General features: G+C 42.1%; 1 protein-coding gene and 2 long non-coding RNA genes across 3 annotated transcripts in view; 2 read left to right on the top strand and 1 right to left on the bottom strand.

Moving 5' to 3' along the window:
- Nucleotides 1–26909, top strand: part of LOC139606133 (protocadherin-9-like) — a 112628-nt gene that overhangs the window by 18201 nt on the left and 67518 nt on the right. The gene's annotated exons all lie outside the window — the stretch shown is intronic.
- Nucleotides 1710–26775, top strand: LOC139606034 (uncharacterized). The gene is made up of 2 exons (XR_011684531.1): nt 1710–5546; nt 5609–26775. It is a non-coding gene; the product is annotated as an uncharacterized lncRNA (long non-coding RNA).
- Nucleotides 13538–14414, bottom strand: LOC139606033 (uncharacterized). Its single transcript, XR_011684530.1, has 3 exons — nt 14280–14414; nt 13926–14064; nt 13538–13755 (listed from the first exon to the last, which is right to left on the bottom strand). It is a non-coding gene; the product is annotated as an uncharacterized lncRNA (long non-coding RNA).

Raw genomic sequence — 26909 nt, 5'->3', positions numbered from 1 at the left:
GAGGATGTTTTAGATGTCGCTGAGGTTTCAGGGGGTCTCGACAAGGTCGTAGGATCCCTTCAGTCACTGAGAGGGTCCTTAAGTGTCAAGAAGCTTCCAGAGATCACTGAAGATGTTCTATGAGGATACTCCAAGGTTACAAGTAACCAATGAGGTTTGATGGTGTCACACGATGTTCTTAAAGAGGTTACAGGTTCACGGGTTCTATGACTGACCTATGTGTGTTTGAAGCATCAACACAGGGCAGTCCATTTCCTGTTTTGGCAACTGCTTACTTCGCAAAAACCCCATTAACTGGCTAATCACAGAGATGCATGATGCATGTGTTGGACACACACACACACACACACACACACACACACACACACATACTCTCTCTCTCTCTCAACATGCACACACTCATTAGAGCCTGTAGTGCTACACGACTTCATGCTGAGGAAAGAGGCCTAGTGTTCAAAGCCTTTCTGGGCTGAACAACACACACACACACTCATGGCGTTACATAATGATGTAAGCAGCGGTCCATAGTTGTGGAAGTGGGACACTCACTGAGAGACAGTCTGATGAAACCAGTCCTTAGGACGTGTGTGTATGTATGTAGCTTCTTGAGTGTGTGTGTGTGTGTGTGTGTTTGTGCTTTCTTAAGTTTATGTGTGTGTGTGTGTGTGTATCTGCTCCTCATTAACCAGTAGATAAAAGGAGTGTGCAGAGCAATAGAAGAGGTGATTCCTCCCTCTGGAACCATACCTCCCTCTCTGTTTCTTATTTGTATCGCTGTGTGTGTGTGTTTGTGTGTGTGTGTGTGTTTGTGTGTGTGAGAGAGTCTGTGATGCCAAGAAGCTTTATAGTAAGAGGCAACGTTCTTTGGATGTCCTCTCTCGTCCCCTGTGAGGGAGAGAGAGAGAGAGAGAGAGAGAGAGAGAGGGAGGTGAATTTATTTTTCCAGGTCTGTTGTTTATTTGAGCTTATCTGTGGTGTCCGCTGTACACTATAGAAGAAGGCGTGTGTGTGTGTGTGTGTGTGTGTGTTTGTGTGTGTGTGTTTTTGTATTTGGCAGTAGCTGTAAATCGGAGCTCAGCCAGCATTCGACTGATGTACAACAGCTAGGATGTTGAGAGCTGCAAGCTGCAGCACACACACACTGTGGTGTGTCCATGATTGGATTATTTTGCCGGTGTTGTAGTGAGATATAGATAGTGTGTGTGTGTATGTGTGTGTGTATATGTACTCTCTACGTGTTTTTTCTGTCAAACTTAGACCTGCTAGACTTCTTTGTGGAGGTTCCAGGGGTCATAGAGTTCGAGGGATGTTTAAGAAGGTTCCAGGTATAGTTTTCAATGTTCCGGTTTGTCTGGGTTCTAGGAGTCAATTAGAGGCCTCCAGGAGGTTCTAATGGACCTTGAAATACTTCTGGTAGTCACTGTAAGGTTTTAGGGGTCATTTAGAGTGAGACAGTGGGGCAGATTGGGGCTGGGCGCTTTATAGGGTTCAGGGTGTGGCTCAGAGGTTCCACTTGTCAAGTGAAGTGGGGGGTAATTAAGAACATTTTACAGGTTACACGACTCACACTCACAGTTCTAGGGAATGTTTTCAAAGGTCCATAGTAAGGATTGAAGTGCTTAAGAGCTTCTAGGAGTGACTTCAAAACTTCTGTGTCCTTAACTTCTGTCACTAAAATCTTTTTGGAGTTTGAAAATCAGGTTTCTAAACATTTGCAATCATTCCATTGGTGTTTTAGGAAGTCCACAAGTTCTTGAAAGATGTTCTAGATGTACTGTTGCCATGATGCAACAATAGGTTCAAGGGGACATTGAGAGTGTTTCTTAAAGGGTTTCTTAGAAGGTGGGGATATTCCAGTCATCACAGGGGTCTTTCAGGAAGTACTAGAGGTCCTTGGAATGCTACAGGGGTCATTTAAAGTGGTCACTGGATATGTTTCGAGGGTGAATAAGAAGATTTAATTTCCAAAAAAAAAATCATGGATAGAGGAAGCACTACAGGTCCTCAAGAATGTTCCAAGCTCCTGGGGTGAATCCTGGGTCCCTTAGAGAAGTTTGAAGGAGCCAACTGTCATTGATAAAACCCCAGGGACCATTGTGAACCTTTTAGGCTGCAGCAAATAGGTTCTTGTAAAGGTTCAGTGGGTCATTTTCAAGGCTGAAAAGGTCATTGAGGAGGGTAAACCACTTGATGTTAATACCTGTTACAATTTTAGAGGCAGCAGAGTTGTATTGCTGTCACTGTTGTTTGAATGGGCATTTTGATAGTGTTAATTGCTGTTATTTTCTTTAAAGCACCATACAATAGAGAAAAAATCCATCATTTTACATCTCACATGATATCTAAGTAAACAGTGTGGCTATGAGGGCAAAAAGGAAAAATATTTTCTCTTTAGCTATTTTCATCAGTTGTAGACATTCTTGTTTATGAGCAACATAATAACTCTGTCCTTATCTCTCAGATAACACTGAATGCTCAGCCTTGAATGAATAATATACTTCTGTCATCTGAAGGTGAACTGTTCACATTTTCTTCAAATGTCTATACCACAGGTATTGGTTTATTTGCAGACATATAACCTTTAACAAATAGTAGCTTTAAAAGACATATATAGCTATAATCATGAATATTTAGCACTGTGAACTGCTCTGTATTCATCTCAGAGTTCGAGCTTCTTGGCTCTTAAAATGCAGCTTGAATAAACTGTCAAACTGTCCTTTCTGTCAGGCAGAGTTTTCTTTATTGGCATGAAATATAAAAGCTCTTGAAATATAAAAGCCCTTCCTGCAGAGACAAAAAAACAAAAAAAACGAAAACAAAATAAAACACTGAGGCATGTACTCAGTTTTCAGCCATGAGAAGACGATAACTGATCTATTATCAGTCCTTTGAATGTCACCAATTCCACTAATTGGTGATGTTCATTACAATCTTCATTAAGTAATTCCAAGACGTCTTGCCCAATTGTTTACAGGATATATAGTTGAAGTTAAAAGGAGAACGTATAACCATGGTTACAATAGGATAGGACATACTTTATTATGCCTTAAGGGAATTTTCTCTTGTGCTGGTGTCATAGTACATGGACATCTGATGAGTCAGCCATATACTAGTTAAAACTAATATTAGTAAAAGCTTTAAAGCTTTAAACTCATCCATCCTAACAAAGTCCATGGCCTCTATGGATCTTACTATGTCCCTACTGTTTAAGATGTTAACAGGAAAAGGCACAAATGAGTTATTAAAACAACTGCATCGTCTGCCAGAGGGGAAAAGCTTGAACTCATAGTGGAGGACATACGGTGGATCAGCCAGTATTCTCTGCTCATATACTGTATGGATTAAAGGGACTGGCGTTCTTTCCTCACCATGACCTTCATGGCAGTCTGAACAATAGATTTTAACGGGACTGAGAGGTTACCATACTATGCCTGCATCCTGTACCTGATTATGATCTCCAAGACTGCCTGGTAGAACAGATACATAGGTTTCTGGTCAACCCCACACACAGAGGTTGTCAACATGGGCTTTCCAGGTAAATATGTTATCAATATGGACACCGAGATACTTATAGGAGCATACCTGATTAATGGGAGTGTTGTGGACAATCACTGGGCTATAGTCACCTACTGTTCCACGGTCAAACACCATCTTTTCAGTTTTCCCCAACTTCAAAAGGAGGTGGTTTACATCACAGTAATGTACAAAATTCTCTGTCTCAGAGTAGATTAGTAGGACGATGTATCATTGTCTCTGTGCAACAAACTAAGGATAGCAGTGTCATCAGAAAATTTTAATATGTAGTTATCTGGAGTGGAGAGAGGGTGCTGTTGACCTTTACATGCTGGATACGGGTTGACACTCATCTGTTTCAACTTCTGAATCAGTAAGTTAAAAGCTGAACTTCAACAAGAAAAAGGTGTTCACAGGCTTTTTTGCAAATGCTTAGGAATCAGCATCACCAGTGCCCTTCCTCTGTCTATAAGAATGTTGTAAAAGGAAATGGTCTATAATCAGCCAGAGTTTCTAAGGAACTGATGTGATGTATTTTTTTTTTCTAGAGGGCAGAGACAGTAAACGCGTCCACTGACTGTTGGAAAATAGGGCACTATGCTGGAGTCAACTCCTCCGCAAAAGTCCTCAGCAGACAAGCAGAGATGACATCTGGGCCTGTAAACTTTGTGGTGCATGCCTGATGGAAGACTGACAGGACTGTGTCTAGCCAACCAGTCCTCCAGCTTGAACAACCATAGGGGTTGTTTTTTTCAACCCTCTGATACGACCCATAGGAGTGTCTCCTGAATTAGTGTCCCTATGGCGGCAAGAGTACCGGACCTTGATTGTTATTGTTACTTGGTTAGGTTTAGGCACTAAAACTACTTGGTTAGGTTTAGGAAAAGATGGCGATTTGGGTTAAAGTAAGTACTTTCTAAACATAAGAAGATGTATGTTGTCGTGGTTACAATAATAACAATGTGGTTAACTTTGTGGAAAACAACATAAACTGCTACTTTCACATGGGAATCGAACACCGCTCTCCTGTATCATATTCCCGTGCTTTGTTGACCCATCCATCCATCCATCCATCCATCCCAACCTCCTCCTGACATGGACTTTGTAGCTGTATATACTGCATCACCACACTTCCCCCTTTGTTTCTGTCATAATTACTATGACCACAAGATATCGCCTAGCAACAAAACACAACTATGGGTCATAATAACCTACTGCACAAACGACCTGTGGACTTGTTTGTTTCAGTAGGACAGCCTGTCTATCGCAGTTTTACAATCCTGTGTGAAATTCCAAGTCTCAAATCTGAGGTAAAATTCATTCAGTTCATTAGCTTTCCAAACATCATCCGTGGTGATGACATTAGTTCCGGCTTTCGAGTTTGTTGTGGCGAAGTTTTGCTCTGTCATGTCCGTTTGCCGCCTCCTGGCCTCTCTTCACAACTGATTGACTTCCTTTTGTTCTTGTTTTCAGCTCCATGATTTTTGAAGGCTTCTTTATTCCAGTTGATTCAGTCCTTCGCCCTTTTTGTTGTGTGGTCAGTTGTTAGGATACACAAGAATGTCCCGACCACATTATCTACACAAAAGCTTATATAACCGATCACTGACTCGGCAGTAACATCATCAACTTTTATGTCGTGAAAAATAATCCAGTCAGTGCACATGAAGCATCCTTTCAGTGTCTCTATGTGACACATTCACTGCTTAACCTGCGTTCAGGCACAGTCATGTGTGTTGGTATTATATGTGCCGTGTAGTGGTCAGAGTTTGCCAGAGGTGGTTTGGGTTTAGCTGTGTAAGTGTTTTTAACATTACTGTGACATTTGTATTAAACCAGGAAGGGAGGGCTCATGTCCACAGTGGTGAATGTCACTTAGAATAAATATAGTAGATTCAGAAAGGAGCATCCTCCTATGAAAATATAGAAAAAGGCTTCAGTATAATAGTGATAATTTAAGATATCATATTGTGGGGAGGAGAGCGCTGCCTTTTCAAATTATAAAAAAAAACAAAAAAAAAAAACAATGTTATGTATCAATCGATAATCAATGTTGATACAGTTCTTTCCAGCAAACCTCTCTAGGAAACAATAGTGATGTATAATTTTGTTTCTTTTCATGTTTACTTCTAGGAGAAGTGCTGAGAATAGAAAACAAGGAGTTTGTTACTACATGTGTCACTCATCTAATTTATACATGGTAAACGTTGTAGTTTTGGTGTTTATTAAAATGAAATACATCTTTCAACAATAACAGACAGGGCCAAAAGCATGTGGACACCTCTGTGTACAGACTAATCTAGCCTACATTTGGTTGGTTTTGGTTTTCCTGGTTTGGTGATTTATATAATAGTGCTCTTCCAAACTTTGGGCAACAGTTTTAGGAAGGCCCTCTCTTGTTTTTGTTTTTAGTGTGCATGAACATCCCTGACTTCAACCCCATCCAACACCTGAGCTGGAGTAAATCCCTGCAGCAGGTTCAATGTCTAGCAGAAAGACTGAAACGAGAAACAGTGGAGTCTGTTACAGCAGTACATGAACACCAGTGGTTTCAGAGCCACATATTACACTGTCGCATACAGGAGCCATGTTCAGGTGACCACATAATTTTGGACATTCCCCATCAATTGTAAATATATTTTTCAACATCAGTCAGTGCCTTTGACTTCTTTGGAGCTCAGTGGTTGACTTCTTCTGCTTCATTTTTTTTTTAAAAGCCTTAATTGTTTTTACACATTCACATTTGAATGTTAAATACATAGTTTCTTTTTTTTTTTTTTAAAAAACATATGATCTCACACCATAAAGTAGTTTTTGTTTCTTTTCTTCAGATCATATTTCATCATATAACTTTATGTGTATATGATAAAAACATCAACTGTGACATCGCTGTCATCAGAGGTCGACACTTGGTGAGATTATCTCAGAGATCAAAGTCACCGCCCGACCGTCCGCTCTGAACAGGATGCGGCTGCCTGCTTCATCACCGAGTGAGGTAAAAGCGGCTTGGCCAAAGCCGCCTCCCGCCGGGTCCTGGCTCCGGTTAACCGCCTCCGTTAGTGCCGGCAGCTGTTCCCGGTGGGCTCTGCCTGCGTCGTGGCGGCGTCTCCAGGACAGATGGCCGGTCGGCGGGGGGGGGGCGGCACGGGGCCGTGACCCTCGGGAATCGGTCCAATGAGAGCGTGGAAGCAGCGGGGGAGTTAGCCACAGGTCCGGTTGCTAGGTTGGTGTTGCATCATGAGAGCTAATGAACGGAGGCTGAAGTTGCATGTGTTAGTGGTGAGGTGATGTCAGAGTGTTAATGGGGGAGAGCATCAGGTAAACAGGTCGGCACACACACACACACACACACACACACACACACACACACTGCAGGCTCCCCTGGTGTGTCTAACTTTGTTTTTCTGATGTCCTGCTGCGACCCTCATTGGGGATGGATTGCCATGGAAACAGGGAGACAGTTAAGGGTGTAGGGGGTTAGTTAGCAGGGCCAAGTTACCTGAGACACACACACACACACACACACACACACACACAGATATCTATGCATAGATACAATCATAATAAAGTTTCTACACTTTTAAAAATAAAGTCACAAAGTGCTTCACAAAGCCAAATAAATGTACCACTGGTTCTAAAAGAAAGAAGCATCACATAAAGTGTTCAGTAAAACATACCGAAGGTAAACCACAGAGAAATATAAAGAGAAGTAAATATGAAAACGGTACATGACATACATAAATGTCAGTTTGAAGACGCAATCTAAAATATTTATCTTCTGCAGTGGCTGTAAACAACTTGCATCCTTTACTTAAACCTTGATATAACTCAGAGTAAAACTGCTCCTCCTGCTTTCAGAGTTTAGTGTCAGTAAAAGTGTTGATGTATTGTCACCAAAATGTAGTTGTGTCCAAAAATGACACATCCAAAATAGTAATTTGTCATAATTCTTGTGAAAGATAATTTACAATATAAGAGTCAGAATTAGTTTAAGTGATACAAAACCTGTTTCACAAAGACACAAACACGGTAAAAACCTGTTGTTATTTAGTAACTGTTCTGCTTTGTATAAAGACAAAATAAGCGCCTCTCGTCTCAGTGATATTAAATGGTCCACCAGGAAGAATTGTGCTTCCCAATAATAGTTTGATGATAGTTTGAGGGGAGGGATTTCATGCTGACTACTTAACTGGGCTTTTTAATTTTAAAAGTGTCGGCAGGATAAAATGGAAATATTAACACATTTTTAAAACACTTTCAAAACTAAAAGTAAGAAAAATAATCCCTGTCTTATATTGTCATATATGATTGGATTATTATTAGTGATGCATTAACAGGTAAGCATCTGAAGCTAGAGCTAATTTAACTACTCTATTAACTGTTTGCTTGTTTAATTAACAATATACCATATTTTTTCGTCTCAATCTTAATTAACAAGTTTGTAATCAGTGCTTTGCAAAATGGAGTCCAGGGAGCCCCTGGGGTCCTTGAGGGGGTTCAAAAAGGGGAAGAATATATTTTCGGTATAATTCCATCTACAGGCAACACAATGACAGAAGTATTTTGGTCATGGGTTTGAAACACTCTCTTAAGAAAAGCAAAAACCTTATCAGATGGGCAACCCTGGGTCAAAATCTTATTAAATGGGGGTCTGTGGTCTAATCTGTGTCAGTTTAGGGGCCCTTGATGTGAAGAAGTTTGAAACCACTGCTGTAAATCAACCTATTGCACTAAAAAGTACAACATTTCCCTCCAAAACACCGGCACTCAGCCTAAAGCTCCGAGCTCGTGCCGTCATTCAGTCGATTAATCTTTTAACTGAAAACTTCTCTGTCAGAAATAAACGGGGCGAAGGCCCCAGGCTCCGGGCTCTTAGATTAACAGAGGCTTAAGGTGTGTGCCGGTCACATGCTGCTGCTCCACGTTACAGCCTTGATCGCCTATTAAGCCCTGCAGATTAATGCTCTCAGTAATTAATGAGCAGCTTAGCGGCAAATCAGAGCGTGGACCCCGCTCTCCTAAACCGATATTGTTTCTCATTAACGATGAAACCAGGAATGTAGCCGAGCATTTCCTGACCTGTCACTCAACATGCTGCTGATTGATGAGTGCTACCAGTTGCGCCGAATTAGCGGAATTAGCACTAACTGCTGCTGGTTGCTGCACACGGGGTCAATGGCAGGAATTAACAGCTTGCAGAGAGTAAAACAGAACGTGAGGAAGTTTCTGCTGCAAAGGACAATAAAAAACAAAGTAGTAGCAATTTTCAGTTTTCCCTGAATCACACGCTTTCTGCTTCCAAAGCAGCGAGCTACTAGATTTGTCTTCTTAAATTAGTACATTGTTTTCAGCGCTATAAACATATATAATATCCGAATAAGTGTGCATATTTACACCTATTGAACACCTTCTGCCTTAAGAGATACAACATCAGTTTTCTGAAGCTTACAAAAAATCTTCAAACCCACATTTGCAACACAGATGCACATATTTTATAACATTCCCACATTGTTGCATATCCCATTGCCAGATATCAACCATTATCAGTTAAGCTATTCCACAGCCTGGACAGAGGCTTCAACTTTCTCTCAAACATCACAAGTGTCCCAATCCCATACCTCCTGTGATTTCTAGAATTATAGCAAATCTATGAACACCCAGGAAATGGTGCACTTATGGTCAGCTTTGCTCCCTGCATACCTCCCATGGCCTTAAATGCTGAATATAAATGCAATTCTGCCAAAAGCTTTCTCTTTTAAGTTGCTCAACTACTGGGAGGAAACTTGGGAATATTTTCTGAAGTGATTGGTAGGTACAGTGCAACCAGCCGTCAGCCTGGACATTTGAGCTACATGTCACAGTCCCGGAGAGCTATCAGCCGAGACCTGGACATTTCAGTCCCTCAGCAGCTCGTACAATTTGTTTCAGAAAGAAAATACTAACTACTGGTAGGCAATCGACTTGGCAAATTCTAAGGGAGGTGGAAAGGGATGAGAAACTGGATGGGAGTAGTTGAAATCCTTTGGTGTTTAGCACTGCTGCCTCACAGAAGGAAGGTCCTGAATCTAAGTTCTTGTGTTGGTGTTGGTGTGGGTTTACAGCTGCCGCCAGAAGCCGTGCACTGAACTGTTACTTTGTCCTGAACCACTTGCTAATGACTGATGTATCGGCCCCACAAGAAATACATCGATGTAAGAGCTGTTACCTACAATTGCTTCGATTTCAGCATTACTAGGGCTCCAGTTTTCAGATTCTGGCACAGGAAGACGAACAGAACATCAGGCCTTTATTTGAACCACTGAAAAAATAATCTTTGGCAGTGATTCACAGGTCTGAAACCTAGGTAGATGTAGATCATGTCCCTAAACTAAAACTGAGACAGATAACGTCATGCCTAAAGCTCAAGCCACATGGTGGAGGGAGATGTATGTCTGCAACAATCAGAACTGAAAGAGGGAACAGCCGCATTCAAGTTGAATCCAGGCTTTTAATGCAGTTTTCAGACTTTTTTTATTTACTCGTTAATTTGAATATTTCATCCATTTCTCCTGGTTTCTGTCTCCCACCGTCCCAGAGATTCCTGAAGCTAAAATATAAGCCTGCATATTTCTTCCTCTCCCCAGTCGGCAGGCGGACAGCAGGAGAGGAATCTTCCCTTTTGGCAGATTTACATGAGTTATTTTCTTCCAGATAAACACCAACTTCACTTACTCTCACCGCTGTGAAACTGCCACCGCCGTACAGCCGTAATTGTGCGGCCCTACTGTAAATTATAGTCATATGCTGCTTTTCCTCACAGGAGCTCTTCAAAACAATAACTACAGCAGCAGCAGATGTCTCAGAATCACCAAACCACACTTTAAAATCTGTCATTTTATCAAGTCTCGCAGTCTCGACCTTATTAGACCTATGTGATATTTGCACGAAATCAAATATTCACACCAAAGTCATTTTATTTTTGAAAACATTGGGATCTCCACCTGAACTTTGGTCCCATGATGTGAGTTTGTATTGGGGGATACTTTGACTAAAAGGGTAAAAGGACGTACTGAAACTGTACTTTTATGACATTTTTCAGTTCTGATTGGCTGAATTTATTAATTTCTGTAAACCTGATACCTGATAATCAGACATCTGTTTGTTTGCTGCTCTGAATTAATTACCATTGAATCAATGTCAGTAAAGACAGCAACAGTTTAGCTCAGCTTCAGCAGTTTTGGTTTAACACCTTTGAGTTTCTTGTGCGACCAGTACAAAACCAGCTAGGTGACCCAATGAGAACCAAATTTAATGTCAAACCTGTCTGCGAGAATCTGGACATCCAGTTCATCTGTGCAACTCATAAGGCATCCTCTCTTACTTAACCATTTGACAGCTCAATTGCCCTTCAAGGCAATTAACTACCCATAATGCACCTGGAACCTGGCTCACAGTAGCACTTGTTGCTCACAGATGATTGCCCACTTTCACTGTCCTATTTCATAACATTATACAACACATGTCTGCTCTGCACATCCTGCACATGATTCAAACCAACACTTTTTTTTCTGTTCTGGTTGTTTCTGTGATATGGCCTTCATCTGTCTGAGGTTGCATTTGACCGCTCGTGGTCTGCACCTCCTCTGCCCACCTCTCCCCGGGGATCGCCATCAATTTCCTGTGCTTGGTATGAAGCAGTGCCACATCCTTCCACCCCAAGCCTGTCAATTATCCCTCCTCACATCTTCCTTGCTCGACCTCTGAGCTGAAGCTGAGTGGTGATGAAAGAGGGGCAATGTGAGCACCTTATTCATATTCATCTGCCAGGTAACCTCACAGTGTGGCTGGCAAAAAGAAGGGGGGGGGGGGGCTCTTCATCAGCTTATCCAGCCAATTAGAGAAGCCAGTGTGAAGGAGGGGGGTGCGATGGGAAGGAGGTCTGGATTGGGTTCACTCAGGGCTGTTGTCACGGCAACACAAGCTTTGATGTTGCTGTTGTATTGTGAGGTGAGCCAGGGAGATGAGAGCAGACAAAGAGCAGACGGACGGCGGCGGAGGAGGAGGGAGGTCACGGTGAAGTGGAGCGACGGAGGCGAACGCACGAGAATAAAGATCTGTGACAGATGCAGGAGACGGCTTTTCCTTCTAGGCCGGCCCCCTTCACCTTCCAGGAAGTCGACAGTGGGACAACGTCTGGGCCCCATTTGGCCCCGAGCCTTTGCTTTACAGGATTTAGACGAGATTAGGCGGTTTTGGGGCGGGGAGACGTCAGGATTGAACCAAAACCAATGGCTAATCCACAGTGACCCCCCTGCTAATCCACTTATTTGCCAGGTATTAACGTAACAATCCTTCCTAAATTAATAAGGTTTTCCCCCACATCCTGCCTCCAACACAGCAGGAGGAGGAGGAGCAGGAGGAAGAGGAGGAAGAGGAGGAGGAGTTGGATCCTCCCCTCCATGTCAACATCGACACAGCAAATGTTTTATCTTTCTTTGGGGTGTTTTAAAGCCTTGTCTACACCACTCCAGTCTTTTTACAAAACAAGCTATTTGTGCACACTTTGTTTGAACTTTATTTCAAATTCTACTGGAATTTTTCCTAAGAAGCCAAATATTTCATGGCTGAATTTTGAGGAAATGTATCTCAAAAGTTGCACAAGACATCTAAAGGAATAATGCAGCCATTAAAAAAAATGGATTCATATATTTCACTCTGACTGTAAACATCATATGGCTTGAAGTGTCTAAAAGTAACTCACACTTTCACCTTATATCAAGATATTGCAGGAGAGTAGCCGTGGTCTGACATTTCATGTTATGAAAGCAAAGTTCTCCAAAGGTTAGAGGGTCCTCCCAACATCCTAAGAAGTCTCTGCAAAGATATACATGTCATATATATAAAGCAGGTCACAAAAAATATTTCACCCCTTTCGAAGTTTTATTCATCAAGAGCAGAAACGCAGATGGTTTATTAGTGGTGTAATACATTTATATGCTTTCATTCTTTAAAAACATAGAATGGTTGATGGTTCATACTCATTTTTTCATTGTATTGACAATGTTAGTCCCACAGTGTAAGAATCGATATGTCCATGTCTTTTGATTATAAAGCAGGTCTAGGTCCTATATTAATACTGTGAAAGTATCAAAGTGCTCAGTCCACAGAGAAATGCCCACAGCCTGTATTCAGAGACTGAGCCTTTAAACGAGCCATCAGGACTTCTATAACTTTGTGATCTGAACTTTGTGACAAAAAAGCAGTCATCGCCCTCAGTCATGCCCCAAACCCCGCCCACTTGGACCAACCATCCAACTTTGCAGGACTTTGTGTCTCTGAGTGTTTACATGAAATTTGATATATTTTTATTCTATTACTCAGAACAGTACAACAGTCAGCTCAGATTGGCTCACTGACCTGTTGTTACTAGAGCTCCAGAGAGGAGCCTGAGGGAGGAGATGTAAAACTATACTGAGATGGTTTTGGGTTCTTAAAACCATAAATATATTTTCTTCTGGCTGTCAACACTTCAAATGAAACATTGGAAAATTGTAAACTGTGGGACCTTTAACTCATTAACTGTCTCTGATGCCGTACTTGATGTGAACGACAACAGACGCCAACTCCAGCTTGATACATGATGCGAAAATACAGTATATGGATGAAAAACAGAAAAAACTTAAATAAAAAAAAAAATACACAGCGGCTTTATGAGAATGTGACCAAAAAAAAAAAAAAAAACAGCAGCTGAGCAAATGGAAGGAAAACTGCACACGATATGAAAACACGCAGAAAGATATAAAATATGTGGAGTGTGAAAAATGTCTGGATGTATGCTGAATGTAAAACATCACAGCAGCACAGGCGAAGATGGAAAAAAAAAAAAAAGTGAATTTCAAGATGATGAGAAAAACCTGCATTTGACAGAGAGAGAGAGAGAGAAAGATGAAGAATGAAAGTGAGAAGGGAAGAGGAGGAGGGGGGCTGTCGTCAGTTTTATTTATATAGCAGCAAATCATTACAGACATTATCTCAGGGCACCTTTCATATAGAGCAATATTTACAATATTATTTACAAAGACCCAGCTTTCTCCCAGGAGCAGACACTTAGGGGGTCAGAGATGAGGAGGAGGAGGAGATTTATGGGAAGACTGAGGACGGAGGGATTAGACGGACACTGGCAGGTAATCCTGGAGGAGGAGGTCGTTAGCCGGGATCGAGCTAATTAAAATGTGATTTGTGCAACAAGCAGCTTAGCGACCGCTGCACGAGAAGAAGAAACAGAAAGGAAAAAAAAAACAAAAAAGGAAAGAGTAGCTTAACGTCTAATGTCATTTCTTTAGACAATATTGTGCTTTAATTTATCTCTGTCGATCCACCAAATACCCCAACGACTTCAAGATGAAATGTGTTTCCCAGAGGATACATCCTACCAGCTGTGGTTCTCTGCTCCTCTGATTCTCCATTAGCACCACCAGCAGGTTTACGTCAGCCTCACGCAGCCGCCGGTGTGGCCGCGGACTCGAAGGCCTCCGGATGTGCGGTAAAGCTGTCTGGGCAAACTGAGCTGTGCTGGGCACAGAGATAAAATCAATGAATCAATAGACGCAGAATATTTTTCATCACACGTTGGAGCCTCCTGCAAACAACCTTTGTTCAGTAAATATGTGAAGTTTCTGAGCCTGGAGGAGACAGTTTGACCTGAGCAGGGATAAAACACAGTGGACAGAATCCACAGGTAACTTGTTAATAATAAGTCAATAAATGTATGAATTTCTGAGACTTACGTATGGAATAGACCTGTTACCTCTCCAGGTGTACCCCACATCTCGTCCAGTGTGACCTGGGATCGCTCAGTCTCTCTACATCCCCGTCAAGCAGTGAGCATGCACAGACAGGGAGCCTTTTCATGCCTGTTTATTCATTTTTATCAGTTGTTCCTGCTGTTTGATAGAATCATCCATAACCTCCTTTTTCCGCCCAGTCCTCTCCCCACTCTTCCTCTTCCTCCTCCTCCTCCTCCCCCTTGAAGAAGTTGGATATTGGATTCTGAAATGTTTCTGTGTTGTATTGATTTTTGCTTTCACTTCAGAGCAGCTCAGACGGCCTCGTCTCCTGCCTGCGTCTGTGCGTGTGTTAGTGTGTGTGTATGTATTTTTACATTCATCTTATTCTGTCTCTTCTGCTGATTTACCAGCCTTGTTCATTCACACTGTGTGGTCCGCTGTTAATCTAACGGCAGCAAAAGATTATGAGCCGGTAAATGTTACACACTTGAATATGAAGCCACGTGGACATATAGCTGGTGTCAGCAGGTTGGCCTCTGATAACAAAGATGACGTGTAGTCTGGTTTATCACCTTTAATCCTGGAGAAATGGACATTTTAGAGTCAGTCTTGTCCTGCTCCCCAAAATTTCTACCATAGCACCAAATGTGGATTCATCCGCCGTTAATTAGTCCCGACCAATCGCACATTTCCTCATGCTTTTATATTGTTTATATCAAATTTATAAACTGAGGTGTTTTTAAAGTTTTACATCAATGGTAGGGAATCCATGAGAGTGTTGGGAGATGGGCTCACACATTATTAGTCTGGGATTTGTTGACAATATATACATATATACAGTATATATTTATATATATATATATAATCACACCAGACTTTTTCAGGTACAATGCCAGATAATAAAACTTGACATGAGATTCCCAGTGCATGTGTGACAAGCATGGTGTTCGTTTTGATTATTGAGACATTTTAAAACATTAAAAAAACATTTAGAATGATCTTGTGTTGCAAACTTTGGTGAAATGAGTCCCTGTATCTCAGAAGTCGTATAAAGTGGAGCCTGTTTGTAGTTAACAGGCTGAAACACTGATGTGTTTAAGATATTATCTGTGAAATGAAACCGAAAAAAAAAAATCCCCTCTTCTTCCTTTTTCCTGCACTTCAGTGATTTATTCTAGATTTTATCACATTATCAGAAGTTTGATGTTTTGGCAAAAAGTAAAAAAAAATAAAAGCATTCAGCTCTGCTCGGCTTCACAGCCTGATGTCTTCTCCTGCACCCTGATGGATTTTCTTTACTGACTCAATTAGAAGCATCCAGCTCCTTTCTCTGCTGTTTTCAGCTGAATTGAGAGGTTTGTTTAAACTGATTTAAAAATATCTTTAATCATACTGTAAGTGTGTGGGCACTGTCACAAATAACATTAAAGCGAGGGGGAAATGTACTCAGTGGGAGGTGGAATGCTGTGATTGTCCTTTAATAGACGTTTGGTAAAGTGTGAAATGCTTTTTAGTCGGTCCGTCTTGATCATAGCTGTCCATAAATAGGCACGATGAGCCGCGCTGATGAGGTGTCCTGCATCAGGGACAGGAAACACAGACAGCTCCAGGTTCGCTCCACGAGACTGACTGTCCGGCCGGCAGCTATACGGTGAATCGGCTTCCTGTGATCCGCTCGCTGTGATTGGATTAAGCCGTCATCCGCAGCAGATGATCTGCTTGTCCACCCACACAACAACAGCCAGATCCCTGCCACTCCCCCCTCCCTGATCCCTAAGCAGATTTGACAGACAATAGCATTATGCCTCCACCACATGTCTTTCATTAACGTGGGTTGGAGGGAGGATGATGGTGATTGGGTGAGGGGGTGGTGGTATACAGGAATCAGGACAGACTGGAGCACTGCTGTAATCTGCACCAAGGTACAGATCAAAAACAGTAGAGTTTCTTCTGTTGCGAGTGATTTCATCCTGAAGCACATGGAGTATGGTGCAGCATAAATATAGTGAACCAACTATTTACTAAGTCATTTAGTCCATCTACACAAATTCAAGTGACAACAGTGAGCCTGTGGTCATTTATGAGTCATTAAGAGTTCTTGCAATAAAACCCACGTATTCTCACTTACAGCAGGTTCATGTGAGAGAGTGTAACACATGTCGAGTATATGCAAAACACAAGAACCACCACAGAGATAACTAACTTCAGCTGTAACCCGTTCAAAGTGTGGATCTACACAACTGTCATCACAGCATCCAAAGTCTTCTGTCAAATTATTGTAATTTACCAAGATACTTTTTGACTGTGTAGGGGACATATTTGTTCAGTAACAAGAGCATGAGCTGCCTTTAGCTCATGTTACAGTCAGGGGGGGCTGCATCATTCAGAGGCTGTATTGTACTGTATGAAGACCAATTGTGTCACAGCAGCACAACTAGGTTGTCTCATTTTAAAGGCTCCTTTAAATGTGGCTGAGAAATGTGTCCTTCCTCTCCTGAACAATGACGGCTTCAACCGGTTTATCCTTTGTGGCCCAACCTATCACAAGATTCATTGTGCACCAGTAATTAAAAGCGAACAGCAACTACGAAGAGCCCAAGAATTAAACTTTTAAATGTAAGTATTGGGTTTCAGCTCAGTTCAACTGCTAATTGTACAACTGTTCAAACCAACAGCCTCAAAACGTGTTGTCAAAGGTTGCTAGGTGTCAGGAGCTGCACTTTGCGACACAACAGTAAGGGTGAGCGCAGCTGGTGACGCAAAGTGAAAATTCTCTGTAGCTGTAATTTCGGTTCGGTCTTCATGGTCTACGATGGCTACAAAGAGCCACACCCTCTGAAGCCAGACATAGCTTGTGTCATTCTGTGACATCAACAGTGGTTACTGCCCCACTTAAAAGACCACTCTACTCAGCCTGTGACAACAGTTGTGTAATGTCTTTTGTGGCTCCAGAGAGAAAATAACCCTGATGATGTCAGCAGAGAGTTTAGAGACAGATTCTGAACAAACTGTGGGCGTTTGACAGAGACTAGATTCTCTGCAGAAATGTAGAACCCAGTAGTTTTGGAGATTGTTCTACCCTACAGACTAAAGGTCAGAATACCCAGACCTCTGCTACTAAAATTCTTTACCAATTCTTTTTTTAATAATCTTTCATGACTTTTCCAACTTTACGGAAGTCTGAGACCACTTTCCCAGTCACATGAATTGAGACAGTGGTGGAGAAGACACAGCTTGTTTGAAACTCACATTCCTCCACAAACTAAAAGTTTGGGGCCACTGAGGTTTTTCAGATTTCAGCTTTTCAGGTATAAAATGAAAGAAATCGATGGGAGCAGAAGCTGCAGTGCTGAGGCCATTTTACAGCAGAGCCTAGACTCAGCTACACCGATGGCCAGACCTGACCAACATCAGGGCTGGAGCAGTGAGACTGCAGATGCTGCATGTTAACACCTCAGCGCCGCGACAGCAGAGCAGTGTTTGGTGATTCTGAACGTGCTCAGTGAGCTTCCAGTCGAAGGCCACCGCTTTCATGGCCTTAGCTCCAGAAAATCCTCCCGAGCCAGCACAGAACTTCATGTAGTAGGACAGGATGTCCCTGAGGAGGAGGAGGAGGAGGAGGAAAAGGGGACGATAAAGAGTCACATAGAGAGGGAATCAAAAGCAGAGGAGGGGCACGGTAGGAAGGAGTTGGATAGTGATGATGATGATGATGATGAAGATGAGAAGTAGGGGAATGATGAAAAGAGGGAGGTGGATAATGAAGACAAGGTGTGCAGGAGAAGGAAAACAAAGAAAAAAAAACAAGGAGATGAGCAGAGGATAAGGAGATGAACAAGAAAGAGAAGCAGGAGGAGAGGGAGGGAAGAGGAGGAAGGAGGAGGAGTGTTTTGAGTCCAGAGTGTGTGATTTGTGTTTTCCCTGTCGCAGCTCGTCTGCCAGCAGGAGGCGCTGGACTCATCCTGGATCAGACCATCTGTTAGAGATTTGGCTGCTGACCCTGAAAATGAAACCCAACCAACACACACACACACACACACTTGCGCTCTTGGAGTCTGCTGTGGTTCATTTGTGGTGAGAACCAGCTCAGATCAGCTGCAGCGTTGCGTGACCTGCCGAACATATGACACCTGTCTGTCCGTCCATCCATCCTTATTCTAAACCACTTATCCTCCTGTTCAGGGTCGCGGGGAGCTGGATTCTCTCCCAGCATGCTCTGGGTGAATCAGATGAGTCCATCACGGGCCTTCAAACTGAACAATCTGACCTGATTCATCAACTGATCATTTCCTTCATCGTGCTACAGGACAGGAAAGTGTTTTTGCTGCCTGTTTTTATTTATAGCAGACGATGCAGTTTCAGTCTCAATAAGAGCTCACAGCCACGACTGTCCCTTCTTAAGCTGAAACAAACTTGACTTTTTTTCTGTTTATAATCCTTTTCCTCGTCTCTATATGTCACACAACTCTTCTCGCCTCTTCCCCTTGTGTTCAGTCTGAACACAGCTTTAGATTAGATTCTTAGAGTCTTAAAGGAAGACTGTAGTTGTGTCCCAATTCAAAGGCTTCTTCAAATGCATCCTTCTTTTACTGGGCAACAAAGGCTCCACCGTGTGGATCCTTGTGGCCCAACCTATCCCGAGATTCACTGTGGCCCCGAGATTCACTGTGGTAGCAAACAACAGGACAGAGAGTCCAAGGATCGCACTTGAAATGTAAGTATTGGATTCCAGCTCACTTCAACAGCTAACTGTTAAAATCAAAAAATCATTTAAAAACCTCAAGCTTCTGTGAAGAAGAGTTGCGTGTTTTTGCTTTATGACACAACAGTAAGGGAGGACACAGCTGGTGACGCAAAGTGACAATTCTCCGCAGGCCAGACCGCCTCATTTTGGTTTGTGAGCCTCCGAAGGATGCGGCCCCTGAATTGGGACACAGCTTGTGTAACATGAAAAAAATACTCATACCTTTTCCTCTGTGAAATGTTTTCTTCACCCTGGCTCAGTTCAACACACTCAGAGGTTTTGCAGCTACGGTCTTACTTGGTCATGCATGACGAGATTATGATGACTAATGTTGGCTCGGATAGATAATGTTGTGTAATTGTCATCACTGGGTCAGTGTGCTGGCTCTGTGACTCCTCTCCGCTTGTGCTTCAGTTAGACTAAACCTAGGTATTGCAGTCAGTGTTTTTTCTGCTTGTGGTTCTCTTGTGATTTTTTTAATTGAAAAGGCACTTAAACAGTTAGCCCCATTAGGTCTGATAAAAATGAATTGAAAAAAATTATTTTGGGTGGATTCATATATGGAGGCCAGCAAAGGACACGCTTTGGAAACCTCACCTCCATATCGCTCCAGAATCGGATAAACGGCTCTGTGTCCGAACATTTCTGTAAGTTTGTTGATGTGCGAGGTGAGAGAGGATCCAGGGTTTAAACTCCTCTCTCTAGCTCTTTTTTCATTTAGCTAGAAAACCATTTGTGGCACTTTTAGTGTGGACAATAAAGGCCAACACTATGAATGTCTTTCAGGAGAGACCGCCTAAGACTTTGCAGCATTTTTAAACAATATCGTGTCTCCCCTGTTTCTCGCTGCTTTTCACTCTGCCTTCCAACTATTCAGAAAAATGATAAACACATTTGAATTCTGATGTAGATGGACTTAAGAACCAGTTCTGACCAATCATAAACCGGCCCTTATCCACATTGGAAAGATGTCAGGGAAGGACCAAAGGCCCATAGTGAAGACGGCCTGATGAAGTCTGAAATACTTTCTCTGGCTTTCAGGAAGGTCACTTAATGCTGATGATGGTGTTTAAGCAACTGACTCAAAGTCTCACAAAGCAAAGGGAAGTTATTCTGGAATGGGCTTCAGAGACGTGAGCACATGTAACACATGTAAAAATATTTCAAAAATTAGGGAGTGTGTATAAATGACTGCACTGTTTATTCTGTTTATTTATGATGCAATTGTACCTACTGTACATTTATATTATACAATATACAGTAACACACACGCACACACACACATAGTCTCTGCAGTGTCAATGTTGGTTAGCAGCAGGGACATCTGTCATGCTGCTGGCAGGCTGCAGCATCACTGAGGTCTGAGGTCAAAGTTCACTTTGGGAGACAAGGACAGAGCCTGGGGCACACATTCACACAATGACACACACACACAGTGACATACACAAATGAACGTATAGTGACACACACATACAGTCTGTCCCTGATGCCATGGTCACCTCCCCTGCAGCAGAACGTTTCCTCACCCAAAGGACGACAAAGTCAGAACTCAACAACCTTCTCTCTTTTCCTTTCCTTTCGTCCTCCTCTCACCTTTCCTTCCTTTTCTCCCATTTCCTTTCCTTCTCCTGCTCCCCTCTCGATTCTCTCCTTTACAATCCTTCTCTGCCCTCCTCTGTTGTCTCCTTTCCTTCCTCCCTCCTTCTTCGCGTCTCCGTCCATGTCATTCGTAGATGAAGCTCATTTAGCGCAATGGCTGCACAGTGCGTGGTCAAGCCTCAGTGATATTAGCCTCTCTCACACCACCAGTGCCTCTTGAGAGAGAGAGAGAGAGGACAGTGGAGTTTGTACGGACCACAGCTGTCCTGCCAGATGTGGTTCACTCTCTCTCTCATCAGCTGGACTTGTGTTATGCAAACACTGGTGTAGATGTACATCTGCCAGACACAGTTCAGTCTCAGACCTGGGTTTACTGTGGCAGGTTCATCTCTCACATGGAGGGAGTTTTTAGATTTTCCCTTCACTTATTCACGCAAATCCAGTGACATCACTACATTTACAGTGAGATGATGCATTTATTGATAAATATAATTGCCATAGATTTAGAATTTTTCTGTTGTTTCTACTGAGGTAACCTTCTCTGTTGTATCTCTTGGTGTGAGGCTATAATGCTGCAGCTCTATGAATTTTCTATGAATCAAGAACCATGAATTGTAAGGTATTTATTTTGACAGTTTTGTTGTGTTCCAGTTCATCCCAAAGGTGTTGGATGTGCTGAGTCACGCAGGCGAGTCAGGTTCTTCAACACCACACTTTATAGATCTGGCTTTGTGCACAAGGACATCATCACATTGAAGAGTCTTTCTACTGTCTAAAACATTATTATGTGCTGCAGCATTAATAACAGCAACCAAAACATTCAGACCAAAAGCACATCAAAGTATGTGGATGGGGATGCCACCTCCAAGAGCACAAACCATTCATTATAAGATATAATTTCCTTTCCATAGCTGTCTGTGAGTGAAATAATATCCAAAGTGGGAAACTATAAAACTACACTGTGGACTGAGAGCCAATGGTCTAGATGCTAACCTGGCGACAGACGTCACAGCTCTAAAAATTTGACTTATTTTAGCTTTTTTTATTTTTTTATTTCTTTTAATCCCAACATGAAAATAAAGGAAATGTAGGAGGTGCGGCTGTGTGTTCAGGAACAACAGCTCCAAGTCAAAGCTGACACCCTCACGTGTGTTTTTTATTTGTGTCTTCGGTGTGTGTGTATGCAGTGACATTCCTCAAGGAAAGGAAGTCATGAGTCACCTGAGAACATCACAAGGAAATACCGCAGTGTGTGTTGTTTGTATTTTTTGTGTGTGTGTACAGATATATATCTAAGAGTGTGCGCTGGCACGAACATGTTCAGATTCATGTCCATGTTTGCTGTCGTGTACCTCTGCTTTTGTGTGTGTGTGTGTGTGTGTGTGTGTGTGTGTGTGGAGTTGCCTCCTCAGATATTTCACTGTTCTGACAGGAAGTCAATTTCCTATTTGCAGTTTGTTCTGGCAGCGATTGGCTCAGTCTGAGTTGATTTGTCTTCATCGGAACCAATCAGATCCCTCTGTTGGGCAAACACATGGAGATCACACGTTGTCATAACAACCGATTGATTAGTCATCTGACATCTCGTTAGTGCTCTATCATTGATTGGTAGCGTGTTTTTTCTTTTGCACATTTGAATCTACATTTTTGTCGTCTTTGTTAAACATTTGTTTCTGTGTGTGTGTGTGTGTGTGTGTGTGTTAGACATTACGAGTGCCCTCTCACAGTGAAAATCTATCCAGAGAAGAAAGAAAGAAAAGAGCTTTTTCCTGTGGCGGCGGCTGCAACCTTCACTATTCATCCCTGTCATTAGAGCGTCTGATGCTGTTGTATTATTCTGTTATGCAGCAGCTTCTATCTTTGTGTGTCTGTGTGTGTGTGTGTGAAATGGCTCAACTCTATCTGAAGCTGAGATGAATACAGCAGCTATTTTCTCCTCTGTGGCCGACTCAGTTGTGACCTACCTTGACCGACCACCACATTTATTTGGACCGATGTTCTGCTCTCTCATGTTGATGTCTGTACAAAACATCTTCACCATCCAAACATGCACAAACAAACATGCTCGGAGAGATCGGTCACTGTCCTGGTCTCTGTGGTGAGAACTATGACTAATTTTAAGGTCAAACCTATACTTCATGTCTTTCCCCGACTCTTTCTCCCTTACTTCCTGTTTATTTCCACTTTCCCTGTTAAATAAAGGCATAAAAATATCCAAAAATAACTTAAAAAAAAAAATCTAAGTACACTTTAGGTACATTAAGTAACAGTTTGACAGGTATTGTTATTCTAGTTTTGTACTTAAAACTAGAATTGCAATACCTATCAAACTGTTTACGTCCCAACCCATGAGCACTCAGGAATCACTCATCTTCAAACTCGGCTCTTATTTTCATTATTTTCATTACATCCCTGTAACGTTTCATGACTGTCACATTCTCATGAACGCAATATGTCAGTAACACCGTGAGGGAACTTCCTCAGATTTAGCACAAACGTTCAGTTGGAGTTAGGGATTAACTGATTACATTTTGGTGGTCAAAGGTCTGCATAAACAGGGATGTAACCTGAAACTAGTCTGATTGGCAGAGGCATGCAATCGCAAGGCTGTAATTCTAGCTCAGTGACAACACTCAAACACACACTCTCACAAGGTGACGACGGTATTCCCCACCCTTTAGCCCTTGACCCGAATTGGGGATGTTGCTGTTATAGGACACACCTCTCACACACTGAAGGAGTGAGTACATCTGAATATGAAGCCACTGCAGGTATAAGCTCAACATTATATTAAACAGGATGTTAATGCCTCTAAGGTCAGTGAGGGAAAGATGGTGGGTGGAATAAAATCAGGAAAACATCATCATTGACCTGCTGGTTTAAAATGTGACCGAACCTGAGGCAGTGACACATCCATCCACCACCCTGACCTCCACCTTGTATGATGTCCTGTACATGAACCTCACACTGATAAACTGCACTGAGCAAGTATCACTGCAGCAGAATCATCTTCATATTCACAGATCAGCGACAGCATTAAAACTGGTAACTGTTTTTTTTTTTTTTTTTTATAATGTTGTGGTTGATCAATATCTGTCTTTCCATAGGAGACTGTAATGACTGCATTTGTGTGTGTGACTGTGAATCCATAAACTCACCTTTCGTCTGACATTATAACCAAATATCTGTGATGCTATTTCACCTGCATGAACTCACCATTAATCGATAAGACTGGAGCCATTATGCTCTGAATCAATCATTGTTTCTTTGGGTTCTCAATTGTTCAATTTGAGGCATGAGTCATCGCACTAACCAATGAGTACACACACACACACAATGAGTACACACGCACAGCAGGATCACCTCTATTCTACACTCTTCAGATAACAGAGGAGCTGAAGAGGAGGCGTTATCGTTAAAAGGATTGGGCTGGCAGAGGTTGGCATAGCGACCTATGCCAAAGCAGCCCTCTAAAAGTTTTATCTTTCTTTTCTTTTAAGTCATGAAAAGCCTTTTCTTATTTCCTCTTCCTTTTTCAAACTGGAGCGCAAGATGGCTGAACTCAAAAAGCTTGAGGAGATCAGACAGAGAGGGGCGATGGCATTCTATAAGGAAGTCAGAAAAGTTAAAAGGGGAAGACAAACAAAGCGAGGTACAAGCCGTACCGCCGCCGCTGCCGCCAGGCCATCGGCCTCAGCCCCGCCTCCAGGCTCTGTTCTCTGATGGTGAATGGTGTCGGTGAGGTCCCCGACGTGCCGTGTGGCTGGTCTTATTGTCTGACTTCACTTTGCTCTGCAGCTCGGCTTCAGTGGACATCAACAGGCAGAAAATGAGGAGCTGTATGATTCTGCGTGTGTGTGTGTGTGTGTTGTTGGGTGAGGATTGCGGTGGGGGGCAGGTGTATTGTAGTCATGGTCACAGATGAGAGGAAGCAGTTCAATTGGCTTCCTGTTTCCTGTTTCTTCTAATTTGACATGGAGACTGAAGATGAATGAGAAAAGGTAGTCAGAAGTAACACTGTTGATGACACTGAACACACATACAGATACTGATACTACTGCTGATCCCATGGCCCATCGGCCCGCGAGCTGTCCTTCATTTTCTGTGAGAAAAAAGAAGAAACACCCTGAATAGCTGGTTTGAGAAATAGACAGAAACTGGTAGAAGTAGAGGAAGATTATTTTTTTTTTTAGATATGGATGTACCAGTGTTAGCCAAAAGGCTAATTTTCAATTGTTGTCCTCAGGCCAGATGTTAAATTACCCATTAAAACAATGATAAAAGATTCAATGTTTGAAATTAGATCAAGAGGAGCAAAAACATAGAGCAGATAAACAGGATAAAAAGATTAGAGGACTAAGGCAAGCGTCATGCAAAGTAGGACATGTACAATACAGACAATTATAGATCACTTTGCATCTGAGATCAACTGCATGTTTCAGCTCTTAACCCTGCTAATGCTACTGCTACTTCAATCGCTGTTGCTGCAATTGCTAATTCCTGCTCCTGCTACCACTACTATTACAGCTACTGCTGTTACCAATACACAGACTTTTAGTACGGTTGCCACTGACACCACTTGTCCCACTAACAGTGCTGTTCCTAATACTATTCCAAATAACTCTGCTACTTCACATGCTACAACTGTGTAGTGCTACCGCTGATGATAACTGTTACTGCGACTGCAAGTTGCACTAGTACTACTGTTATCATCTATAACTGCTACTACCTTTTCTACTGTGACTACATACTCTAGTCAACTCTAACTGCCGTTCCTACTATATTGTTACTACTTAGCATTGCTAATACTGCTAGTGCTGCATCTGCTACTACTACACTAATACTACTTCTTCTAGTACTATTGTCATTATCGTTACTACTAGTACAATTACTTCTGTTTCTAGTAACTACTCCTAATACTATAATTACTACTACTATTGCTACTGTTACTGCTTTGTAGCAGTACCAATACTGCTAATGCTATTGCTTCTGTGACTTCTAGTATTATCCTACTGTTGGTGTTACCTTTGCTCTTATGACGCTATTAGTGTTACACTGCCAATAGTGTTACTACCGCTACCACTAATATTACTTCTAGTACTACTGTTGTTAATGAAACTGCAGTTTTTCCACTATAGAACTAATAATAATGTTACTACTATTTTTTCCAGTACTAATCTGTTTGTACTAATAATACTTCAACTGCTGCTTACTAGTATTACTACACCTACTATTGTTACTACTAATATTATCGACGCTACTATTAGTTGTCCTCTGTTAGAACTGCTGAAACTAAGCAATTAATTGTGCTGTCAGAACTGCTACTCCTGCCATTGCTACTTCCACATGTAGTACTGCTGGTACTACAGTAGCCTACGTCTACGTCTTTGATAAAAAAATCAAAAAAAAATCCTGGTACTCATCAGATCACATGGCGATGAAAGAATTTGCTCCTGATTGGTCAGTGAGATTTTTTTCTGGACCGGTATCCCAGGAGGAGCCCACCCTGCGGAGATCAGTAATAACTCTCACTGCCTGTTTGATCCAGGGTAACGAGAGTCAGATAAATGTGCCTTTATACGTTATGTTAAAACTCCTCTAATAGGCTCAAGTAATGACTACATCTCACTTGTCCCATTTTTGTTTCATCTCAGCGTGACTGTCTGTCCATCAGTCTGTCTGCAACTGAGTGATTGAGAAAAAGTAGATAAACATCAAAGTGGGAGCAGAGTAGCTGAAAGTGATTTGACCAAAATAACAAAAAAAAAGAAGTACAGAGACGAAAAATGAGAGAGAGCAGGACGCTTAAGGGAGAAAATTGACTTTGAAAAATGAGAAAGAGAGAGTGACGGGTCAGAGCTTTTACCAATAAAGCAAAAAAGAAAAAAAGAAAAAGAAAAAAGAAAGATTCAGCCTTGGCAGGAGAAACTGAGGTGTTTTCCTGAGAGCTCTTCAGCCGGCAGACACATCCAGCTTCCCTCTCTGCTCTCCCACAGCCATTTAACTGATTTAATTCTCCAAAATGGAGTCTCTGTCAGACTGAGCAGTTTTTTTTTTTTTCCTCAGCTGTCACATTTGAAACGCTCTCCTCAGCCTCTTCCACAGTAAATCCGTTTAACAGCTGCACATAAAAAAAAAAAAACACGACATAAATTCAAAGGATGAGATACGTAAAACAGCACAACAAGCACCGCTGGAACCTAATAAAGACAGCAATACAGCTGACTGCTGACAATGTTGTCAAATGCAGGGCAATAAGCTAATGCTAACTGATGGCGTAGTATAGC

Source organism: Trachinotus anak, unplaced genomic scaffold (genome assembly GCF_046630095.1).
Source record: "Trachinotus anak isolate AG129_WGS33_773 ecotype Australia unplaced genomic scaffold, CSIRO_AGI_Tana_v1 ptg000021l, whole genome shotgun sequence".
In the NCBI taxonomy this organism is placed as follows: Eukaryota; Metazoa; Chordata; class Actinopteri; order Carangiformes; family Carangidae; genus Trachinotus; species Trachinotus anak.
The sequence above is the reverse complement of the archived record's forward strand: the minus strand, read 5'-3'. Positions and strand labels throughout refer to the sequence as shown.